At 43.2% G+C, this 9,849-nt stretch overlaps 1 protein-coding gene across 2 annotated transcripts in view; it reads right to left on the reverse strand.

The window, feature by feature from the left end:
• Positions 1 to 9,849, reverse strand: part of GPR160 (G protein-coupled receptor 160) — a 44,383-nt gene that overhangs the window by 10,856 nt on the left and 23,678 nt on the right. Inside the window, exon 3 of one of the 2 annotated variants that reach the window (XR_004228857.1) lies at positions 6,304 to 7,128. The exons of the other annotated variant lie outside the window; for it this stretch is intronic. The gene's annotated coding sequence lies outside the window, so the exon portion shown is untranslated. Of the gene's footprint in view, positions 1 to 6,303; positions 7,129 to 9,849 lie in introns of those variants that run through there. 2 annotated transcript variants of the gene reach the window in all.

Here is a 9,849-nt window from a genome sequence, read left to right on the forward strand (position 1 = left end):
AAGTCATTATACTTTTGAGTTTTTTTCTTCTGATATTCTTTGTTTTGTTTTGTTTGAGTTGGAGTTCCGCTCTTGTTGGCCAGGCCGGAGTGCAATAGCACAATCCCACCTCACTATAACCTCTGCCTCTTAGGCTCAAGCGATTCTCCTGCTTCAGCCTGCCAAGTAGCAGGGATTTCAGGCACACACCACCATGCCTGGCTGATTTTTGTTATTAGTAGAGATGGGGTTTCCATCATGTTGGCCAGGCTGGTCTCGAACTCCTGACTTAAAGTGATCTGCCCACCTTGGCCTCCCAAAGTGCTGGGATTACGGGTGTGAGCCACTGTGCCTGGCCCTCTTCTGATTTTCTTATATTTGCCTGTTTTCAAAAAGAAGGGCTCAATTCAATAACCTAAACTTAAATTTTAAGTTTACTTAAAAAAGTGAACTAAACCCAAAGTAGGTTAAAGGGAAGATATAAAAAAAGAGCAGAAATCAATGAAATGAAAACAGAAAAAAAATAAGGCTGGGCATGGTGGCTCATGCCTGTAATCCCAGCACTTTGAGAGGCCGAGGCAGGAGGATCACTTGATCCCAGGAGTTTGAGACCAGCCTGGGCAACATGGCAAAATCTTGTCTCTATCAAAAAATATAAAACTTAGTTGAGTGTGGTGGTGGCCACCTGTGCTCCTAGCTACTTGCAAGGCTGAGGTGGGAGGATTGCTTGAGCCCAGGAGGTGGAGGTTGTGGTGAGCCAAGACTCTGCCACTGCACTCCAGCCTGGGGGACAGGGGAAGACCCTGTCTCAAATAAATAAATAAATAAGCAAATCAATCAAAACAATGACAACAACCCCAAAACAAGAGAAAGAAAATCAATGATACAAAACTGGTTCTTTAGGGGAAAAAAAGAACCAATAAAATTAATAAATCTCTAGCCAAATTAAGAAAGAAATTGCCAAAATAAGGAAAGTGAATACCTAAAAACATTAAAAGAATAAGGAACTATTTTGAACATCTTTATTCCAATAAATCTGTATGATGAAACAAACAAATTTCTGGAAAGATACTACTGAACCTCCATCCAAAAGATTCCTAAATATCTCTATTAAAGAAACTGGCCGGGTGCGGTGGCTCCTGCCTGTAATCCCAGCATTTTGGGAGGCTGAGGCCAGCAGGTCACCTGCGGTCAGGAGTTTAAGAACAGCCTGGCCAATATGGTGAAATCCCTGCCTCTACTAAAAATACAAAAATTAGCCAGGCATGGTGGCTCGGCCTGTAAACCCTGCTGCTCCGGAGACTGAGGCAGGAGAATTGCTTGCACCCAGGAGGCGGAGCTTGCAGTGAGCCGAGATTGTGCCACTGCACTCCAGCCTAAGTGACAGAGTGAGATTCCAACTCCAAAAAAAAAAAAAAAATCTCTATTAAAGGAACTGATTATGTATTTAAAACCTACCCACAAAGAAAATAACAGGCTCAGAGGCTCAGATGTCTTTATTGACGGATTCTATTAAGCATTTAGGGAAAAAATACCAAACTTAAAGAGTACCTCCCAGCTCAATTCACAAGGAGTAGAAATGCCTTGATACCAAAGACATTTCAAGAAAAGCAATATAGACCAGCATCCCTCATGAACATGGAAGCTGAAATTGTTAACAAATTATCAGCAACTTGAATCCATCAATACATCATGGTCAATAGAAACTTATTTTAACATTAGAAAGTCAATCAATGTAACTCACCACATCAACAGAATAAAAGAGAAAGACTATAAGATCACCTGAAGAGATGCAGATACAGCACTTAACAAAATCTAATATGATAAAAACAAACAACAGAAGGACACGTCCCCAACCAGATAAGAAGTCTCTTCTATGAAAAACCAAGATCAATCTCATGGTGCTGAAAGCAGATATCCATATGGGGGGGAAATGAACTTTCACTCTTACCTTACACCATACACAACAATAAACTAAAAAAGGATTCATATGACTAAATGTATAAGTAAAACTAAAATTTCTTTTTTTTTTTTTTTTTTGAGACGGAGTCTCGCTCTGTTGCCCAGGCTGGAGTGCAGTGGCCGGATCTCAGCTCACTGCAAGCTCCGCCTCCCAGGTTCAGTCCATTCTCCTGCCTCAGCCTCCAGAGTAGCTGGGACTACAGGCGCCCGCCACCTCACCCGGCTAGTTTTTTGTATTTTGTAGTAGAGACGAGGTTTCACCGTGTTAGCCAGGATGGTCTCGATCTCCTGACCTCATGATCCGCCTGTCTCGGCCTCCCAAAGTGCTGGGATTACAGGCTTGAGCCACCGCGCCCGGCCAAACTAAAATTTCTAGAAGAAATTGTTTGCAATCCTGGGTAGATATATTAGCTTCCTAGAACTGCCATAACAAATTATAATAGGCAAAAAAAAATTTTTTTTTTTCCTAATTGACAGAATCTTTCTCTGTTGCCCAGGCTGGAGTACTGTGGTGCAATCAAAGCTCACTGTAAACCTGAACTCCTAGGCTCAAGTAATGCTCCTGCCTCCGCCTCCCAAGTAGCTGGGACCACAGGCTGGTGCCACCATGCTGGGCTAAGTTGTAAAAAAATTTTTATTTGTAGAGATGGGGTCTCGTTTTGTTGTCCAGGTTGGTCTCAAACTCCTGGCTTCAAGCATTCCTCCTGCCTTGGCCTCCTAAATTGCTGGGATTACAAGCGTGCCCAGTTGACTGGTGGTAAATTTAAACTGAATGGCTCATGATATTATTTGGACGTCTGTCCCCTTCAAATCTCATGTTGAAATATGATCTCCAAGGCTGAAGGTGGGGCCTAGTGGGAGGTATTTGGCTCATGGGGGTGGATCCCTCATGAATGGCTTGGTGCCCTCCCCACAGTAATGAGTAAGTCCTCGCTCTTATTTGTTCACGAGAGAGCTGACTGGTTAAAAAGAGTCTGGGACTTTCCCTCTCTTCGTGTTGCTCCCTGTCTCACCATGTAACACGCCTGCTCCCCCTTTGCCTTCCACCATGACTGGAAGCTTCCTGAGGCCTCAACAGAAACAAATGCTGGTGCCCTGCTTCCTGTACAGTCTACAGAACCAGGAGCCAAATAAACCTCTTTTCTTTATAAATTACCCAGTCTCAGGTATTCCTTTATAATGACACAAAACAGACTAACACAACTTAAAACAACAGAAATTTAATCTCTCACATGCAGGCGGCCAGAAGTCTGAAATTCAATTGTCAGTAGAGGCTGGGCACGCTGGCTCATGCCTGGAATCCCAGCACATTGGAAGGCCGAGGCAGGTGGATCATTTGAGGTCAGGAGTTTGAGACCAGCCTGGCCAATGTGGTGAAACCTCATATCTACTAAAAATACAAAAATTAGCTGGGCATGGTGGCAGACACCTGTAGTCCCAGCTGCTTGGGAGGATAAGGAAGGAGAATTGCTTGAACCCGGGAGGCGGAGGTTGCAATGAGCCATGATCACGCCACTGCACTCCAGCCTGAGTGACAGAGTGAGACCCCACCTCAAAAAAAAAAAAAAAAAAAAAAAAAGGGCTTGTAGCTTGTATACAAATATATGTAGGAGCTTTATTCACCAATGGCCCCAGAGTGGAAATATCCCAAATATTCATCCACAGGAAAATGGATAAACAAACTGTAGTGTATCTAGACAACGGAATACTTCTCAGCAATAAAAATTAATATATGCTCCATACAGGGAAAAGCCTCAAAAACATGCTATGTTAGGCCATTCTTCTCTTGCTATAAGGAAATACCTGAGGCTGGGTAATTAATTTATAAAGAGGTATTTTTGTTTGTGAGACAGAGTCTTGCTCTGTTGCCCAGGCTGGAGGGCAGTGGTGCGATCTCAGCTCACTGCAACCTCTGCCTTCTGGGTTTGTGCGATTCTCCGACCTCAGCCTCCCGAGTAGCTGGGACCACAGGCATGCACCACCATACCCAGCTAATTGTTTTTGTATTTTTAGTAGAGACAGGGTTTTGCCATGTTGGCCAGGCTGGTCTTGAACTCCTGACCTCAAGTGATCCACCCACCTCAGCTTCCCAAAGTGCTGGGATTACAGGTGTGAGTCACTGTACCTGACCTATAAAGAGGTTGAATTGGCTCACAGTTCTGCAGGCTACACAGGAAGCATGGTGCTGGCATCTGCTTGGCTTCTGGTGAGGCCTCAGGAAGTACAACCATAGCGGAAGGCAAAAGGGGAACAGGCATCTCACATGGCGAGAGTAGGAGCCAGAGAGAAGGGGGAGGCCCCACACGCTTTTAAATGACCAGCTCTTGCGTGAACTCAGAGGGAAGTTCGCTTACCACCAAGGGGATGGCACCAAGCCGTTCATGAGGGATCTGCCCCCATGAGCCAGAAAAGTCCTAACAGGCCCCATCTCCAACATGGGAGAGCACATTTTAACATGAGACTTGGAGGGGACACATATCTAAACCATATCGCTGCCGAACAAAAAAAGCCTAGCAAAAAAAGGGTATAGAGTGTGTGGTTCCAATTATATGGGATTCAAAACAGAAAAATGAATCCCTATGGCCAGAGAGACCATCGGTAGAAATCTGAAGCCAGGGGCAAAGGTGAACCAGGCAACGTTCTGTAGAGATAAAATGTTCTATATTTGGATTGGAGTCCAAGTATATACATTTTTCAAAATTCAAACTATACACTAAAAATGAGTGTTTTAACTTATTTTTAAAGAATATTCATCTCACAGAATTAGATATAAAAGTAAAAACCTGGAATTAATGTAAATCTCCAACAGCGGGAAATTGGCTACATAAATTATAACTTCCAACGAACAGTGCCTTCTTTAAACAAATGCTTCTTCTCATAACTCCACTAACATAACAGTAAATTAAATTTTACTGAATTCTAAAATGAGTAAGAAAACCTCACTGTGATACTGAGGAACACTAGAGAACCTAGTGTCTAGTTTTCAAACTGTAAGTACTGGCCAAGAAGTCTTTCTCCTGCTGTTCCTGTACTAACTGTACCACCTGGTGACAGAATAGTAAGTGAGGGGATGTTTACATTTTTTGGAAGTACTCTAGCTAATATGAGTGAATAAGAATGATAAAATTTGGAAACTGCCCAGTTTGCCACCTCTGATGTACTAAATGGAGGCAGCCAAACATCATCAACAATACTAATACCCAAAGTTGGAAACTGAAGAGCACCCTGCTATCTACAAAGTGGGCTTGCCAAAAAATTAGAACCCGATCAAACCTGTAGATTCAACTACTGATGTTCAAGAAAGATGACAAAAGAATTTGTTTAATGACCCCACAGGATGCAGTAAAGAAAATCCACATGATGGTATGCTCTATAGGATTATAATTTGTTACTTCAATAAACTGTTTCAACAACAATCCAAAAAATTAAGAGACTTAGGATATATCAACTAAGTGCAAATGTAGAATTTATCTGAATTCAAGGCAACAAAGAATTATATATATAAGACAATGGGAAATTATGGTGTGATGGGCTGAGTTCTATCCCTCCAAATTCATATGTTGGAACCCTTAATTCCCACTACCTCCGAATGTGACTATATTTGGAGATAGAACCTTTGAAGAGGTAATTTGGACGCACACACAAGATACAAGGGATGCTGATGCATGGAGAAAAGGCTGTGGGAGGGCATGGGGAGAAGACAGCCATCTACAGGCTACAAAAGGCCCCAGGAGAACCTGCCCCTGGGAACCTCGATCTCACACTCTAGCCCCCAGAGCTGTCGTTTCAGTCACCCAGTCTGTGGTGGTTTGTTATGGCAGCCCTAACAAATTAATATGTGTGGTTATATTTAAATGTCACTATTGTTTTAAATAAATACTAAAATATCTACAGATGAAATAGGTTGTGTGGGATTTGCTTCAACATAATGCAGTGGGTGTGCTGGGGGCCGAGTGGATGAAAGTGTAGACGAGGCAGGATCCACCACTGGTTAATGGCTATTCTAACTATTTGTATGTATGTTTGAAAATTTTCGTAACTTTATTTATTTTATTTTATTTTATTTTATTTATTTATTTATTTTTTTTTTTGAGAGGGAGTCTCGCTCTGTCACCCAGGCTGGAGTGCAGTGGCCGGATCTCAGCTCACTGCAAGCTCCGCCTCCGAGGTTTACGCCATTCTCCTGCCTCAGCCTCCCAAGTAGCTGGGACTACAAGCGCCCGCCACCTCGCCCGGCTAGTTTTTTGTATTTTTTAGTAAAGACGGGGTTTCACAGTGTTAGCCAGGATAGTCTCTATCTCCTGACCTCGTGATCCGCCCGTCTCGGCCTCCCAAAGTGCTGGGATTACAGGCATGAGCCACCGCGCCCTGCCTATGCTGAGTTTTTGACTGCATGCATGGGAAGCACAAAACGTTCAACTTGTATTTTAAAAAAAAAAAAGCACAAAAACAACTAGAATGTAAAAGTTTTGGTAATATAAAGCCATCTGTTTCAGCCCACCTTGGAAACCTGTAACATTCATTCATTCATTCGTTCATTCATTCAGTCAGTCATCTACTTAATTTGAGCTGGAGTCTCGCTCTGCCTCCCAGGATGGAGTGCAGTGGCATGATCTCAGTTCACTGCAGAGATCCACGGGGATCCACCGTGGAGGGGTCCCGTGGTGTCGGTGATCTCCGTGAGGCTCCCGTGCTTTTCTACCACAAAGGCGCCACGGGAGAGCTGCCTCTGGTGTTCACACTCAGCCTTTGTCATCGATGAGGTCAGTCTTCACTCCTTCTTTCCTTCCTGCTTTCAATCAATTAATCTATTCTTTCCCTTTCTTCAAACTGCAGCTCCGCTTTGCTCTTTCTGGAGCTCCTTGAGACAAGGTAGAAATCCGTGAGTTTGCAATTTTTCCTTGAGCTTTTTTTTCAGGGGCCTGTTTGCCCTATGATGGGCTATTTCAAGGCTTGCCTGGCGACAGCTGCATTGGTGGAATCACAAGACGAGGCCGGAGGTTTTGGAAGTTCTGCTGCTTCACATTTTTGGTTTGGAAAAGGTGCAAAGGGTCCTCTCCTGGCGTCTTTTGATCTTCTGTGCTTGGGCTTCGTGCTCCATGTTGTGTTTGTTTCCTGTGGATTCCAGCTAATGGCTTCCCCTGGCATTTAACTTCGTGACGTGTAACGGAGTTCTCCTCCTGAAGGCTGGAACGCATTCCAGAGTATTTGTTAGGCTCGCGTAGGAAAAGATGTTTGATTGCCACGACATACATTCTCCCCAACGGCGGGCCAGCACCTCCCAGGCCCCGGGCCTGATCCACTATCTGCAGGCCCGGGGCCGTCACTGTCACCCCGCTGCTGCCTCCACCGCACGGGGCTTGGACATCTTCCCGCCTGGAGAGGGGGACCCCAGGGATGTGGGGGAGGGGGCGCTCACGGCGCAGAGCTGTTTGGAGGGCTGTGGTGGGAGCCGACGTCCCCCTCCTGCCGCTAGGCCCAGCAGGGCCCAACACACCCACCTCAGGATCATTTTCTTTTTAGTGACACATAAAATTATGATGTCTTAAAATGGATGGCAGGTTGATTGAAGAAAATATCGTAAACTAAACCTCATAAAATAAAAAAATTGGAATTTATTTATTTTTATTTATTTATTCTAAAATCATAGAGACGATGTCTCCCTATGTTGCCCAGACTGGTCTCAAACTCCCCGCCTCAAGCGATGCTCCCACCTCCACCTCCCAAAGTGCTGGGATTCCAGGCAGGAGCCACCGCGCATGGCCTTGAAATTTAAAAATATGAAAATGGACAGAGATAGTATATAACCATTTAAAAGAATATCTTTGAGGACTATTTAATGGAGACTTGCCAATAATTATAATATGGAACAAGTAGAAGGAACATAAAAACCATGTAGAGTACAATTCAATTTTGTTTAAATATATGTAGATTAGATGGAAATATACCAAAGTGTTAATGATGGTTATCTTAGTGTGGTCTTACAAGACTTTATTTTATCTCCATATTTTCAAACTTTTCCTATGATGATTTATCTTATAATTGGATAGCCATTTTTATAACTATGATATCATCATTTTATCTATGAAATTAAATTATATAGTATTTAGTACATAGTCCATATTAAAACTGTCCCATTAAAAGCTGTCCCATAAATATTAATTTAATGAAATTAAATTAAATGGTATAGTATCTAATACATTGTCCATATTAAAACTGTCCCAATGTTGTTAAGAGTTTTTTTTTTTATACAAAATCCAATCAAGGATCACATATTTGTCATGTCTTGTTAGTCTCTTTTAATTTTGGATAATGTGTTGTAGTTGTTGTTGTTGTTGATCTTTCATGATACTGACTTTTTTTTTTCTTTTTTTTTGAGACAGAGTCTCACTCTGTCACCCAGGCTGGAGTGCAGTGGCGCCATCTAGACTCACTGCAACCTCCGCCTCCCAGGTTCAAGTGATTCTCCTACCTCAGCCTCCCAATAGCTGGGATTACAGGTGCCTGCCACCATGCCTGGCTAATTTTTGTATTATTAGTGGAGTTGGGGTTTTACTATGTTGTCAGGCTGGTCTCGAACTCCTGACCTCAAGCAATCCCCCCCCCCCCCCCCGGGCCTCCCAAAGTGCTAGGATTACAAGCGTGAGCCACCATGCCCAGCAATACTGACATTTTTGAAGAGTCCAGGTCAGTTATCTTGTAAAATATCACATAATCTCGATTTGTCTAATTGTTTTCTCAATATTAAACATTTCTGGCAAGAAAACTATCTAAATGATACATCCCATTATGTCATATCTCATTACTGGTCATGTGAAGTTAGGTCACTTGATTAAGGAGGTGTTTGCCATATTTCTTTTTCTTTTTCTTATTGGTATTTTGAGACAGGGTCTCACTGTGTTGCTGAAGCTGGAGTGCAGTAGTACAGTCATAGCTCACTGTAACCTGGAACTCCTGGGCTCAAGTGAACTTCCCACCTCAGCCTCCTGAGTAGCTATGACTATAGAGGTGTGTACAACCATGCCCAGTTAATTTTTTTTTTTAAATACTGTTTTGTAGAGATGGGGTCTTGCTGTTGCCCAGGCTGGTCTTGAACTCCTAGCCTCAAGCAATTATCCTCCCAAAGTGGTGGGATTAATAGGCATGAGCCACCTCGCCTTGTCCATTTTCCTATTGTAGAGGACTTCTTCCCTTTGTAATGAATACTTTGAGACTGTTAGACTAATCTGTTCCATAACAAAGTTTCACCTGATAGTTTTAGCATCCGTTTATTATCCTTGCCTGAATTAATCACCACACTGGGAGTTGTAAAATAGTAATTTTCTAATTCTAAGATTCATTCGGCTTTCATGAGCTGGCAGTTGTTTCTAGAAATACATTATGGAGTCATTGATTTTTTTTTTTTTTTCTCTGAGACAGAGTCTTGCTCTGTCGCCCAGGCTGGAGTGCAGTGGCTGGATCTCAGCTCACTGCAAGCTCCGCCTCCCAGGTTTACGCCATTCTCCTGCCTCAGCCTCCCGAGTAGCTGGGACTACAGGCGCCCGCCACCTTGCCTGGCTAGTTTTTTGTATTTTTTAGTAGAGACGGGGTTTCACCGGGTTAGCCAGGTTGGTCTCGATCTCCTGACCTCGTGATCCGCTTGTCTCGGCCTCCCAAAGTGCTGGGATTACAGGCTTGAGCCACTGTACCCGGCCTGATTTACTTTTATTAAATATGTTATAATTCACTGCCATCATTCTTCTTTTGAATGCTTAAAATTTTCCAAATCATCTTGTCAGGCAGGGTTCCTTTAGGCTGGCTCCCATATATATCATTTACCTTCCCAGCTGCTGAGCACGTGACTGCTTTGGCACGTTGTACTTCTGGGGGTCATTTTTTTCATGGAGCCCTGTTTTTTAAGTAAAATAT

Source organism: Piliocolobus tephrosceles, chromosome 2, assembly GCF_002776525.5.
Source record: "Piliocolobus tephrosceles isolate RC106 chromosome 2, ASM277652v3, whole genome shotgun sequence".
Lineage (NCBI taxonomy): Eukaryota > Metazoa > Chordata > Mammalia > Primates > Cercopithecidae > Piliocolobus > Piliocolobus tephrosceles.